This window comes from Notolepis coatsorum, assembly GCF_963971535.1.
Source record: "Notolepis coatsorum genome assembly, chromosome: 12".
In the NCBI taxonomy this organism is placed as follows: Eukaryota; Metazoa; Chordata; class Actinopteri; order Aulopiformes; family Paralepididae; genus Notolepis; species Notolepis coatsorum.
Genome location: NC_140176.1, coordinates 3,480,390 through 3,495,374, shown reverse-complemented (window position 1 = coordinate 3,495,374; position 14,985 = coordinate 3,480,390). Strand labels below are relative to the sequence as shown.

Genomic DNA, 14,985 nt, shown 5'->3' with positions numbered 1-14,985 from the left:
TCATCGGCCGGTTTGACTATAGTATTTTTATCCAGAATTTCTCTTTTCATTGAAGCATCATGGGACATATATTTTTTGCTTATGTTTTAATGGGACAAGGGTCCATTCAGTAGTAATGGGGAATTGGAAATGGCTGGAAATTGAAATGGCTAGAAATGATTGATAGGCCATTTATTTTGGTGATATAATGCAAATCTTATATAATTAATTTTTTTTGCATTTCATGTGAGGTTTAAAATAAAGTTAGATTTATTGGGATATGGAGATTTTCTTCAGATTCATCACAATATTATGTCACCTTGAAAATGATGGTAATGAGAATCATGGAAAAACATGCATAAAAACAATTGGGGATATAGTTTGAATAATCGCCTCGTCTTTGCATGATTTATTTCAAGCATCTGTATGAACACTGAAGATGGATTTACCCTTTAGAGCCTTACCTCCTCCTGCATTCACAGTTCCTTTAAGTCCTGGTGTTTTAATGCAGTCCACCAAGCAGACGGATAGTTCCTTTAGTACCAACAGAGAGGGGTGACTGCAAGACGCCATCTCCTCCACTGTACTGGATATCAGTGGGGCTGTGGCCTAAAAATACCAGATAAAAAACAGTAACAATAAGAGTCTTGCAAAGTACAATGTTCACTCTCCCCAGAGTAATTGTAGATTGACAGGTTTGGCTGAGCGTTGTTTTTTTTATGTTAGACATGTCTTGTCACTGGTACTTGATGATGAAAGTGTCACCTTAAAGGGATCGTTCAAGAGTTTTGGACATCAAGTGGTATGAAATACTATAGTAGTATAGTTGATGCAGTGCCCTCAGTTTACACACAGAGTCTCGTGGTCGGAGTTCTGACCTGGCAGAAGTTTTAATCACCCACAGCAGAAAACAGCGTGCCTCATTTTCTATGCTTCAAGACCCAGCATTTAGTGACTACCTCACACTGAGACTAGTTCAACACATCATGTCACTCTGAAGCATTTAGTGACCTCACACTGAGACTAGGTCAACACATCATGTCACTCTGAAGCATTTAGTGACCTCACACTGAGACTAGGTCAACACATCATGTCACTCTGAAGCATAGGAAATGTTTTCTGCTGTGGATGATTACAACTTTTGCCTGCAGGTTATTGTGTGGAATAACACTTTTTTGTCTCATGACCTCATTTGCTGCCTGTCTGAAGCTTCCCGGTCCACTCAGAACCAGGCCAGAACTCAGACCACGGTACTCTGAGTTAAGCTAATGGCATCGCATCAACTATACTACTAGCAAGTATTTCATACCATTTAAGAGTCCAAGAATCCAAACTATCCCTTTAACTCACAAGTCACTCACAGTGTTTGGCCATGCCAAGTTTCCCCACATGCTGGGGTACAAGATGGGCCAAACAGGGTATTATGTTGCTTGGAGTTTAATCAAATCACATGCTCTCCTGGTGTCAGATTTTAGCATTGGGGAAATCCCCCCCAATCCCGTTACCCTGTTTTAGCCTGGCATGGCCCGATACCCGTATCAATACATCCCTGGAAGACAATCGTTCACTAGGTCAAACTTTTAATTTGTTCATAACATAATCACTTATGCTCAACCAATGCTCAACCAATGTATTGAAGAGTATACTCTTTGTTTGGATTGTAATAAGGGGGGTGTGTGTGTGGACCAGGGTTAGAAATTAACATTTTTTTTCAAGGGCTTTTTTTGCCCCCCTTAATTGATTTTCGGGGGCTTTTTTTTGTATTTCGGGGGCACTGAATTTTTATGATAAACGGTAGGGGTGGGACGGTTCACAAAATGGACGGTTTGGTTCGTATCACGATTTTAGGGTCACGGTTTTCAGTTCGATATACGTTCATTTTTATTAAAAAAAATTTAACACTCAAATCTAAACATGCTTCTCATTTATTAAAAATAAAATAAAAGGTTTACAGTGTTTACAGCCTTAAATAATGTTTGGCACACAAAGACCGAACTGACTGAAAAATATAGGCTACATTTGTCAAAGTATTAACTTAGTGCAAACAAACAATATGCTCAGCCAGCACTAGACTTTCCTTTCTTTAATTAATATAAACACACAAAAACAATAATAATAATAATAATAATAATAATAATAATAATAATAATAATAATAATAATAATAATAATAATAATAATAATAATAATAATAATAATAATAATGACTTGGATTTATATAGCGCTCTTCATGAGACCCAGAGCGCTTCACAGAGTCCATTATTCATTCATACACAGTCATACCGGTGGTGGTAAGCTACAATTGCAGCCAGAGCTGCCCTGAGGCAGACTCACGGAAGCGTGGCGAATAATCATCGCCTACGGCCCCTCCGACCACCACCAACATTCATTCACATGCATACACATTCATACGAGGCAAGTAGGTTAAGTGTCTTGCCCAAGGACACAACGGCAGTGGGATGGACATGGGCTTGAGCGGGATTCGAACCACCAACCCTTCGATCATTGGACAACCCGCTCTACCCCTGAGCCACGCCGCCCAATTCCCTGATTGTCAGTTCTTAATGGAAAGATTCATTTTCGGCTTGAAATTATTATGTTTCTGTCTACATTTATTTAGACTAACATTATTTAAATATTGAGTGCAACTGTGGTGGATTAAGTAATTCGGTGAGTTGGAACTATCTATGGGTTGGCGCCGGGTCCCCACGGACATTTTAGCGTGTGGCACCTTCAGTTCCGGTCACGTTCATAACATCAACAAGCAGCGCGAAAGCGGCAATAGTCCCGGTTGGAGTTAGTAAAACACAGTTGTATGTTAGCCTTCTTGGATGTTGAATAAACGCCTATCATTGTCTTTAAACACCCCGCCTCTCAGACTCCCATTTCCTCCTCTGCTACAGTAGCTAGTAGCTACGGTGACATTTCATTGACTGTACAGTATTAGCTTGCGGGCTGCGTCGGGCTACCATAGTTAAAACGTGCGTTGTGTTTACAAACTGCTAACGCTATGGCAAGATGTGTGTAGGCCTATGTAATGTTAATGGCTATGTTTTTAAAGTCGTAATGAAGATTGATTTATATTGTGCGTGCCATTTTTACACAAACTGACTGCTGCTGCTGCTGCTGCTGCTGCCTGCAGCCAGTGCAGAACACAGGCTCCGCCAAATGATTTTTTTTATTTGCACGTCATCTGAACCGTACGATACACAGACGCTCCATTACCGGATAAATATATATAATTAGTAAACTGTCGGGGGCATTAAGTGCCCCCCTTAACTGGTTTTCGAGGGCATTTTGTCCATTTTCAAGGGCATTATGCCCCAAGCCCCCGTTAATTTCGAACCCTGGTGTGGACAGATAACTGGTTTGCCAGCTAACCACTTATTTGAAATCAACCAGATATTCATAACGGTTCATTTGGAAATAATGTTGATATTGATATCAAATAGATGTCATATCACATTGTAACTGGTATTGGAAAACTCAATACCATAATAATGTCAAAAGAGTAGATTCCTGAACTCCTACAGTCTAAGGTCGCTTTCACACCTGAGCTCTTTGGTCCACCTTAATCGAACCCTGGTTCGTTTTCCTCCGATAGTCCGGTTGGTTTTGGGTGGTGTGAAAGCTCATTCGAACTCTGGTGTGGACCAAACAAGTGAACTCCAATGTAGCTCTATAGCCAAAATGGCCAATATGTGCCCACGTCTATCAACTCTGCTTGACTCCAATGGTGATCTGCACGGCCTCAGCCAGCTAACCACCCAACCCACACGTGTATGTGAATTAGTGTTTTCAAAAATATCGAAATATCGATACATATCGATACTGAATATTTAAAACTGTTTCGATACTCATTTCCCGAAATATCGATACTTTCTGCAGTATCGATACCAGCTGGCTTGCTCGCAGTGTTCTACCGCAAGTTGTTGACACGCTGTTCAGAGCACGCTTGCCCCTCCGCCTCCTCCAGCCCTCCCCCTCACAGAGCCGTCTTCAGTTTGTAAACAAACATTTTAGCTGAAGATGGCAAATGCAGAGCCTCCGCAACTAGTGCACATGTAGGGGGGGGCACATGTAGGGAGGGTCACATGTAGGGGGGGGTCACATGTAGGGGGGGGTCACATGTAGGGGGGGTCACATGTAGGGGGGGGGGCACATGTATGGGGGGGGCACATGTAGGGGGGGTCACATGTAGGGGGGGGGTCACATGTAGGGGTGTGTGTGTGTGTGTAGCTTGTAGCTAACGGCCTGGGCCTCCATGATGTGTTGTTAGCTTGTAGCTTGTAGCTAACGGCCTGGGCCTCCATGATGTGTTAGCTTCAATTAATTAATTACCGGAATACATATAAGTTACCGTGAATACCTATATGGTAATCGATTCCTGGTAACCTCTCCTTTTCACAAGTCACCGGAATACATATCAATAGGGATGCCCCGATCGATCGGCCACCGATCGTTATCGGCCGATAATCAGTATAAATATGCGATCGGGGAATTCCGATAATGAGTCATATTCGCCGATCGCGGAAACTGATCAAGTGGATATCTCACTCGCTTGTCTCAGACGCACAGGACCTGCAAACTGCTCCTCCTCCCTAGCCCCGCCCGCACCCGTGTAGAGTTTGTAAACACAGAGGAGGCGGCTCCTCTGCTGAGTCTAGATAGTGCATTCAACCTGAGCTAACGTTAGCTACCTAGCTATCGTTACTGTTTAAACAAAATTACCCAGTCAACTATTCACTTTTAGTAGACATTGTCTAACGGTATTTAGCCGGCTAGCTACTGATAGCTCCGGATATCAACAAATGCCCCAGGAAGTCTAGACTACTAGTCCATGTTGATATCTCCGTTAGCTTGCGTTAGCTTGCGTTAGCTGACGTTAGTTCAGTTCAAAACGAAATGTCCGATTGAACTAAATAGTTGTCTTAACGTCATCTAGCCGGCTAGCAGTAGCTACAGATAGCTCCTGATATCAATGTCTTATAACATTGATTGAATGCGTATTCGAGCTGAGGGCTTGCTGAATGTGAAATGACCAAAGCATAACGTTACCAATAGGGTCCCGCTGCAGCGCCGGAGAATCCTTTTTGGAGCTGGAGGCTACTAGAGTACACACAGACAGTGGAGCTGTTTGCAGATAGCGAGCATTTTGACTTGTTGCGTGGTGGCGATGTCTCGCAGATAATACAAGTACAAGTCTAATTATATAATATATATATTTTATTAAAAAAAAATAAAAAAAAAATTTATATAAAATAATTTTTAATTTCTTTTTAATCAAAAACGATCGGTATCGGATCGGTATCGGCCGATATGGCTCACGACGATCGGTGATTGGTATCGGTGGCAAAAAACGTGATCGGGGCATCCCTACATATCAATATCTAAAGTTACTGTGAATACCTATCAGGTTACGGGAATACCTATTTAGGTAACCAAGAATACCTAGGCATGGTATTCCTGGTACCTCAAGGTATTCTCGGTTACCCATAGGTTACGGGAATACCTTTCTCCAGTTACCGGGAATGCTTTACAGATACCTCTCTCTCTCTCTCTCTCTCTCTCTCTCTCTCTCTGAAAATTGTTGTAGTTGCTGTTTTAACCAAATAAAAAGCAGCAGCACTATTGCATAACTGAGTTTTTAAGAGGGGTTTGATTTAGATTAGATAATTTAGTTATTTTTAAATGTCTGATCTAAAGATAAACAAAGGGTTTTAAAAGTGTTATATTTATCTTCTCTTATAGTACCAGAGAGAAGCTGAGGAGAATCAACCAGCAACAAAAGCAAAATTTGTTTAAAAAAAAATAAAAAATGTAAGATTTGGTATAGAAAATATCGATAATATCGATACTTTTCAAGGTATCGTATCGAAGTCGAAATTCCAGTATCGTGACAACACTAATGTGAATCAACTCAGACTACCATTGACCTCATTCTGACCTCCGACAAGTCCAAGATCTCCAATAAAGGGGTTATAGCATGCAGGTTAAGCGATCATTATATGATATTCTGTACCCGCAAAAAGCTAAAACAAAAGGCCGGCTGTCACAAAACAGTCACATCTAGAGACCTCAAAACCTACTCTAGCGACGCCTTTAACCTAGAACTAGAGAGCCTGGACTGGTCAGAAGAGCTCAATGGTACACTAGTTGAAGAATGGCTTGGTTTCAAAACCAAATTCTCAACAATACTAAACAACATGGCCCCCCTAAGAACCACCAGAGTAAAAAATCGCGCTGAGCCATGGATGCACTCCGAAATATTGACCGCTATGAAAACCAGAAACAAAAAATGCTCTGAGTTTCATAAAAGTCAGGCTAAACTTACGACTCTCACTAATAGGTAGAATATCAACTGTCAAAATGTAAATTCTCCCAAAAATAAATGATCTATTCACTATGATCCCAACCCAGCCTACCACCAATTGGTTCAACTCCCTGGACTCCACCATTACTAAGTTTTACTGGAAGAATAAAAAAGCAAGAATTAAGTTAACCAATAACCACCCTTCAAAAAAACAAAAACCAAGGAGGACTTGAAGCACCTAACTTTCTCAACTATTATCTGGCCAACCAATTAATATACATCTACAAATGGATTCACCCTACCCAACAATACAACCCCTGGGAAGACATTGAGAAGGACGTGTGCATGGAAATCTCACCACAAGATCTGCCATTCTTTAGCACAAGCATAAAACATCACTCTTGTTTTAGGAATACAGTCATTTCCACAACTCTGACAGCCTGGTGGAAAGCCAACAAAATCACTGGTAACACACTAACCCCCTGAAAATACACACCAATCTGGCACAACCCTGACTTTCAACTTGGCAAATCACCCATATACTTCCCAGCTTGGAAACAAAAAGGCATTACTCATCTTCACCACATCTTCACAGACAACAGCCTAATCACTTATCAAGATTTGACTGAAGGATACGGCATTGGGACAGACCAACACTTCCAATTTCTACAGCTGAAATCAATTTTGAAATATAAAATTAACACTACACAGAATGATCTTGAACCACCTCCAATTATATTAGCAATGAATAAAATAACATCACAGAAGAAAATATTTTCAAATTATAAAAATATACAAAATACTGGCAAGCACAGACACTACATTCCATCTCGCCTTCACAAAATGGGAACAGGACTTGGCTTTCTCTCCCAATGCCGTATCCTGGGAAAACATTTGCACCAACACATTCACAATGACTAACAACACTAACCTTCAATTAATCCAATATAAAGTGTTACACAGAGTACAAATCACACAGCACAGGATGTTTCAAATGGGATTTGCAAGCACAGATGTATGCTCCCATTGCACCCTCAACACCCCAGACAACTATTTCCATGCCACCTGGCTCTGCCCACCTGTTCAAGACTTCTGGAATTCCGTCATCAATACACTATCCCGGGTCATCATTGCTGCATCATTCCTCTCTCCCCCTCCCTCTGCCTACTTGGGGATACTACTGCTATCAATTTATTAGTCCAGAACACCAAACCCCTACTCGTTTCTCTAGCTGTTGCCAAGAAAACTATCCTCTTAAACTGGAAGACAAGAAAAAGTTTGAATACTGGGAAATGGTTGGGCCTTCTCTCAAATTACATATCACAGGAAACAATCTCAACCGTGGATCACATCGAAGTCTCACAATTTAATAACATCTGGGAATTGCTTGTGGATAATCTAGGCTCCTAATCATAGGAGATTGACCTGTGAGCCATCCACTCCATAACCCACCCTTCTCTCAATCCCCCTCCTCACCCCCTACTTTACTTACTCCCCTCTCTGCCCCCCCCCCTTTCCCTTGTCATGTGTATTCGTTGTTGTCCTTCATTGTCCTTAGTTGTAATTTGTTTGTCAATGTCTAGTCTGAGTTCCCCCCCTCCGAGAGGGCAATGAAATATTTTTTTTTAATATTTTTCTTATTTTACTACACTTTTTATTTGATTTTGTACTGTAAATAGTTAAAACGTATAATAAATAATAAAGTTGTCCCCCGAAGAGGGGGGGTGGAAGGAGTGCCCTAAAAAAAGGGCAGGGAAAAAAGCTGAAAAAAAAAAAAAAAAAAAAAAAAAAGAAAGAAAAAAAAAGTCAGTCAAAGCTTACCAAAAGCTCGAGCAGTGAACTCCAAGCCCACGTGACTGAAATCAAACTGCAAAGAAACAGACTAAGAAATGAAGTAAACTCCATGATCAAAACTGCAAAAAAGAATTTCATCAATGACAAAACTGAGGAAAACAAAAATAAACCCTGTGAACTTTGGAAATTACTCAATAATCAACTAGGCTACAGTAAAAAACTTAAAACCAGATTTTCAAACATAAACATAAAGACGGACAACACGCTCATCACAGACAAGCTGGATGTGGCCAATTACTTAAAAAATTTCTTCACAAACATAGCCACAACACTGGTAAATAAACTACCCACCCACTCAGGGCATTTTGGGTAGAACACATCATAGCCTACTATAATAACCTAGGGGTCCGCAAAGACGATTTCAAACTAGAAATGGTAACAGCTGAGGTACTAAAAAAACTGAGCGCTCTCCAACCTAACAAGGCCACTGGCCATGACAATATCCACTCCAAATTCCTCAGAGACTCAGCAGCCGCCATCACCCCAGTCATCACACATAATAAACCTCTCCATAAAACAGGGACACGTACCCAAAGACTTCAAAATTGCGAGAGTAACACCTGTGCACAAAAAGGGCAGCAAGTTAGACCCAGGCAACTACCGCCCTGTTTCTATTCTTACCTCCATCTTGAAAGTATACAAACAGGTCGAAAAGTACCTCGTGGAAAGAAATCTAATCTTCGAATTCCAATCTGGCTTCAGAACATCCCACTCCACTGACGCATGCCTTCTCTATTTGAACGACCACATGAAACAAGAGGTGGACGCGGGCAAATACTGCGGCATGGTCATGCTGGACCTACAAAAGGCCTTCGACACTGTCAATCACTCCATTCTGATTGACAAGCTAAAAGCAATTGGTTTTGATAGTCTATCAGTGAGCTGGATGCAATCCTACCTGGAGGGGAGAGAACAGATGGTGGAGGTAAACGGTACCCTATCCCCTAGGGATGGGTACCGAATTCGGTTATTTTGAGGTACCGAACCGAAACACGTTGGTACTACCGAGTATCGATTCAAGTGAGATACAGATTTTTTTTACTTTTTCTCTTTTTTTTTTTACTTTTTTCTTCTCATGTCAACGTTCACACGCACAATATATGCTTACCTAGGACTTGACTTGATTCAACAACAAAGCAGTCGGAGCAATGGCAAGCCGAAAACTGTTGAAATTGTAGTTATTTGAAGTTTGGATTTTTTTTTCACGACTGAGGTAGGTAAATAAAATTTCTTGAGACTAAAGTACAGAAAAAAAGGTACCGTTGGGTACCGGTATCGATTCACAGGTACCGGTTCAAATATGAAAGGTACCCATCCCTACTATCCCCCCCCCCCTCCCAGTGAGCTGTGGTGTTCCACAAGGAAGCATACTAGGACCGCTACTGTTCCTAATTTATGCAAATGACATGTCGTCAGCTTGTGACTGCAACTTGTTCCTGTTCACGGATGACTCAGCCCTGCTGGTCTCTGACAAGATCAAGTTACAGGTTGAAAAAACCCTCAGCTCGGAACTAGGCAAAATCTGCACCTGGCTCGCTGACAACAAACTATTACACCTGGGTAAAACAGAGTCCATTCTCTTCGGTTCAAATAACAAACTCAGAAAGGCCGATGGCTTCTAAGTTACAGTGGGTGACAATATTGTCACAAGGAAAGATGAAATTACATACCTAGGTTCCATCCTAGAGGCTAATCTTTCCTGTGACAAAATGGCATCCAATGTAATAAAAAAAAGTCAACCAACGAACTAGATTCTTGTACCGGATCTCCTCTCTGGTAAACAAGAATACCCTGAAGACTCTGGCAGGAGCACTCATTCAAGGGTACTACGACTATGCTTGCACCTCATGGTACCAAAGCACCTCAAAGGGGCTAAAAACTAAATTACAAACATCACAAAACAAACTGGTCAGACTACTGCTTGACCTTACTCCTAGAACCCGCCTCACCCCTGCCCACTTTGACAACCTAGGATGGCTTAGAGTAGACGACAGAGTACAGCAACTTGCAATGGGCCTGGTCTACAAGATACACTACACGACCAGGGTTCCCACGCTTGCCTTGACATTTTTTTCCATACTACCTCCTGATTTTCCAGGTACCATATTAAGTGATGATCTATAGGCCCCTGAAGTTTTCCGCCCTCATCCGCGCCCCCCCTCCCCCTCACACAACCCCCTAGGACACCTGACTACTTACTTGATTTAAAAGATGTGCCAGTCAAGTCTACATTGTAAATGCTTAGAGATTATGTCTTATTGATAATATCAATGCATGAAATAATGCAACAAGCTGTAGATGAACAACAATTTATTGAACTGGAACACATGAGCACTGGGATTGATATATGTTCTCTCTTCCACTTCTCTCCTATCTCATCCTGTCCTCTTCTCTCCACACCTCCCCTCGTGTCCGCTCCTGTCTTCTCTTCCTACTCTTCTCAACTCCTCTCCACTGTTCTCCCTTTTCCTCTGTCATCCTCCTCTTTCATCTTCACGACCTCTTCTCTTCCTGGCTAACTGGCTCGTTATGAGAGCTAACGTTGGCTAGCTACTGTACCCGGCGCTGGCTAACTGGCTATCGTTATGAGAGCTAACGTTGGTAGCTACTGTACCTGGTGCTGGCTAACTGGCTCGTTATGAGAGCTAACGTTGGCTAGCTACTGTACCTGGCGCTGGCTAACTGGCTCGTTATGTGAGCTAACGTTGGTAGCTACTGTACCTGGCGCTGGCTAACTGCCTCGTTATGAGAGCTAACGTTGGTAGCTACTGTACCTGGTGCTGGCTAACTGCCTCGTTATGAGAGCTAACGTTGGTAGCTACTGTACCTGGTGCTGGCTAACTGCCTCGTATTAAGAGCTAAAGTTGGTAGCTACTGTACCTGGCGCTGGCTAACTGGCTCGTTATGAGAGCTAACGTTGGCTAGCTACTGTACCTGGCGCTGGCTAACTGGCTCGTTATGAGAGCTAACGTTGGCTAGCTACTGTACCTGGCGCTGGCTAACTGGCTCGTTATGAGAGCTAACGTTGGTAGCTACTGTACCTGGCGCTGGCTAACTGCCTCGTTATGAGAGCTAACGTTGGTAGCTACTGTACCTGGTGCTGGCTAACTGGCTCGTTATGACGACTAAGGTACCCATGTACATGTCAAAATACTTCCCAAAGGTCAGTGAATACCACGACCACAACACCAGAGGGAGCTCCACAAATCATGTTAAACCCAGATTCGGCTCAAACAAGGGACTAAACACGTTACGCAATTATGCCACATCAATGTGGAACGCCCTACCCACAGCTGTAAAGGAATGTGAATCACTACCCACTTTTAAAACCACTCTCAAGGAGCACCTACGGGAGACTGCAATTCGAAACTGGCCCCTGTAAATGTCCTAACTCAACCCCCTCCAATGTAAATGTCCTAACCCAATAATACACCCTCTTCTTGGAACCAAGTAAGGTTTCATTGATAATCCAATGTACAGTTACCGCCCAAACCAAAGTAAGATCTGGTGATATATTTTGTTCATCCACTAGTCAAACCTAAGAAAGATCTGATGATATGATATTTTGTTCATCCACTAGTCAAACATAAGACAGACATGGTGATATCTTTTGTTCATCCACTAGTCAAACCTAATGAAGATCTGGTGATATGAGATTTTGTTCATATAGCCCAACCCTAAGCATAACAACTGAAGCATAATACCACCTCGGAGAGCATATGGTGTTGGCTAGGACCGGCTATGTGGTCATCTTTCTTGTCTGCAGCCGGGGAAACAGCTCTGACACGTTTGTTGGGGCCATCACTGAGGTCATTCTTTCCCTGGGACATCTTCATTGGACACGGCTCTGTAAAGTCCATACAGACAAAATCATAATTTAAAGCAGATGAAACATTTCAGTTAGGCTGTATGGTTATAGCAACATGACACCCCTAAGAACCACCAGGGTTAAAAATCGCGCTGAGCCATGGATGCACACTGAAATATTGGCCGCTATGAAAACCAGAGACAAAAAATGCTCTGAACTTCATAAAAGTCAGACAAAGCTTTCCAAAAGCTCAAACAGTGAACTCCAAGCCCACGTGGTTGAACAAAAAATTCAAAGAAACAGACTAAGAAATGACGTAAACTCCATGATCAAAACCGCAAAAAAAAGTCATCAATGACAAAACTGAGGAAAACAAAAACAACAGCTGTAAAGGAATGTGAATCCCTACCCACATTCAAAACCGCTCTTAAAGAGCACCTACGGGAGGCTGCAATTCGAAACTGGCCACCGTAAATGTCCGAACCCCCCACCCCCTCCTAATAGACAGCCTCCTCCCCACCGCATGTATATATTCTCTCCCCGCCGTATGTATATTTCTCTCCCACCCACACCCTCCTAACGTACAGTCCCCTCCCCATCATATGTATATACTCTTGTCAGGATCTAGGGATAACAGTACTGTATATTTGAATAGTGTTTATGTCACAAATGTATCAGTACTAAATACCTGTATGTCCCTATGCCATAAATGTCATGTATGTTGTGTTTTTACTGTTCAAAAAGCTAAGAAAGGGATTAAAAGAATGTGTATTTCTATTATTGGCGTTAACTTGTGGAACAATGCGGATATACAGTTAAGAATGAGTAATTCGATTTTGGTTTTTAAGAAAAAGGTTTGTAAAGCTATTTTTGAAAACTACAAGGGTGAATAACACTGTTTTGTTTTATTTTTTTTCTTTTAGGATACTGTTTTGGAATCTACATTTTTGTATTTTTTTTGTAAAGCAAAATTTTGAAAAACTACAAACTACAAAACTAATACCGTTTTGCTTGCTTTTTTCTTTTCTTTAGAATACTGTTTGAGTCTAAATTTTTGTATTCTTTTGGTAAGAATATAGGACAGGCACATATAAGCACTATGCTTCAGTCTGTACCTTTTCAGTCACTGTAAATAATCAAATATTGATAAATGATGATGTATATTGTACTGTGAAAATCGGGGACCCTGATGTAAACAGGACAAACGTCTTTCTCTGGTCTGCATCCCCTTAACAATTGTGTTTATTTTTATAGCCGTACTGTATTGTAGCCGTACTGTATTGTACCCATTCTGCAATATGTTAAATAAAGTTTTCATTCATTAAAAGAGGACTGTTGTTTATCGTGCCATCAATCATTGGAATAACTGCCCACTGAACATAAGTAAATTGAATAGCAAAGTGTCTTTCAAATACCACCTGAGAATGCACTACTTAAATATGTGAGCAAAATATTCTGATGTTGATAAAGATGTCTACAGTGTTTTACTGTTTTTAGATTATCATTGTTAATTAAGTGAATTGTGATTGTCATATGCATCTCATGTATTGTTATGTTTGTGTTGTCTTTCTGTGTGGACCCCAGGAAGACTAGCTCGCCACTTAGGTGGCAGCTAATGGGGGTCCTTTTAAACAATAAACAATAAACCAAAGACTATGAAGCCCTAGTGTAATTCCCTCTTATGCGATGATGACAGTCAGCAACACGTTCTTTATAGCACTGGTGGGATTTCTTTAGTAAACATTTAGTCAGCAGCACTTTAGCTCCATGGCTTGGGCCTACACATAGCTAACAACCACAACACCAAAAACGTACCTTATTGGCTGCATGAAATAAGAGAGGACATTATGGGGACTGTATCATCTTCTTAACCTTGTAACAATGACAATAAAGATCATTCTATTCTATTCTATTGACCTTATGAACTCTTTACAAGAAGAAGTGAAACTCTCTCTTTACAAGAAGAAGTGAAACTATCTCTTAAATCCGCGGAGATTTAGATTTGCGTGCGTCGGCATAAAACGTCCCCGGACACTGTGGGCTGTGCAACCATTAGTTCCGCCATTAAACTAGCAGCATTCCATGTTGACGCCCTGACCCTCCAGATGTGTTCTGCACATTTACCACTAGAGGGCAGAATGTCACCATGTATAACCTCAACGTCGCTCCTTACATGATATACTTTTCTTATCCAGCAGAGGGCAGTACACTCACTCACCCACTCATTGATTGATTGATTGATTGATTGATTGATTGATTGATTGATTGATTGATTGATTGATTGATTGATTGATTGATTGATTGATTGATTGGTTGATTGATTGATTGAAAAGTTTATTAACAGATTGCAGAATGGGTACAATACAGTACAGCTCAATACACACAATTGGATGCAGACCAGAGAAAGACTTTCGTCTTGTTTACACCAGGGTCCCCCATTTTCAATTCATCATAACATATATGACATACATGACATACAGATAGACTGACAGTACTGCTACATCTATACATTTATGACATACCAGATTTACAAATACAGTAGTGTTTGTGATACAAGTATATACATTTGACGTAGAAACTGTACATTGGAGGAGGTTGGGTGGGTGGATGGGAGGGGGTTGGGTAGGTGGGGTGGGGGGGGGGACTGTACATTGGAGGCAGTTGGGTGGGTGGGGTGGGTGTGGGGGGGGGGTTGGCTAGGCGGGGGGGGAAACTGTACATTGGACATTTACTGTACATTGGGAGGGGGTTGGGTTAGGACATTTACAGGGGCCAGTTTTCGAATTGTAGTCTCCCGTAGGTGCTCTTTGAGAGTGGTTTTGAAAGTGGGTAGTGATTCACATTCCTTTACAGCTTTGGGTAGGGCGTTCCACATTGATGTGGCATAATTGCGAAACGTGTTTAGTCCCTTGTTTGAGCCAAATCTGGGTTTAACATGATTTGTGGAGCTCCCTCTGGTGTTGTGATCGTGGTATTCACTGACCTTTTCTTGGATTAAAAAACCCTGTATCTATTTGTATTACTTACTCATC

At 41.6% G+C, this 14,985-nt stretch overlaps 1 long non-coding RNA gene across 1 annotated transcript; it reads right to left on the bottom strand.

Annotated features, from left to right (window-relative positions):
- Positions 1-492: 492 nt before the first annotated feature.
- Positions 493-13,936, bottom strand: LOC311238441. The gene is made up of 3 exons (XR_014620363.1): positions 13,769-13,936; positions 11,853-11,992; positions 493-588 (listed from the first exon to the last, which is right to left on the bottom strand). It is a non-coding gene; the product is annotated as an uncharacterized lncRNA (long non-coding RNA).
- Positions 13,937-14,985: the final 1,049 nt, after the last annotated feature.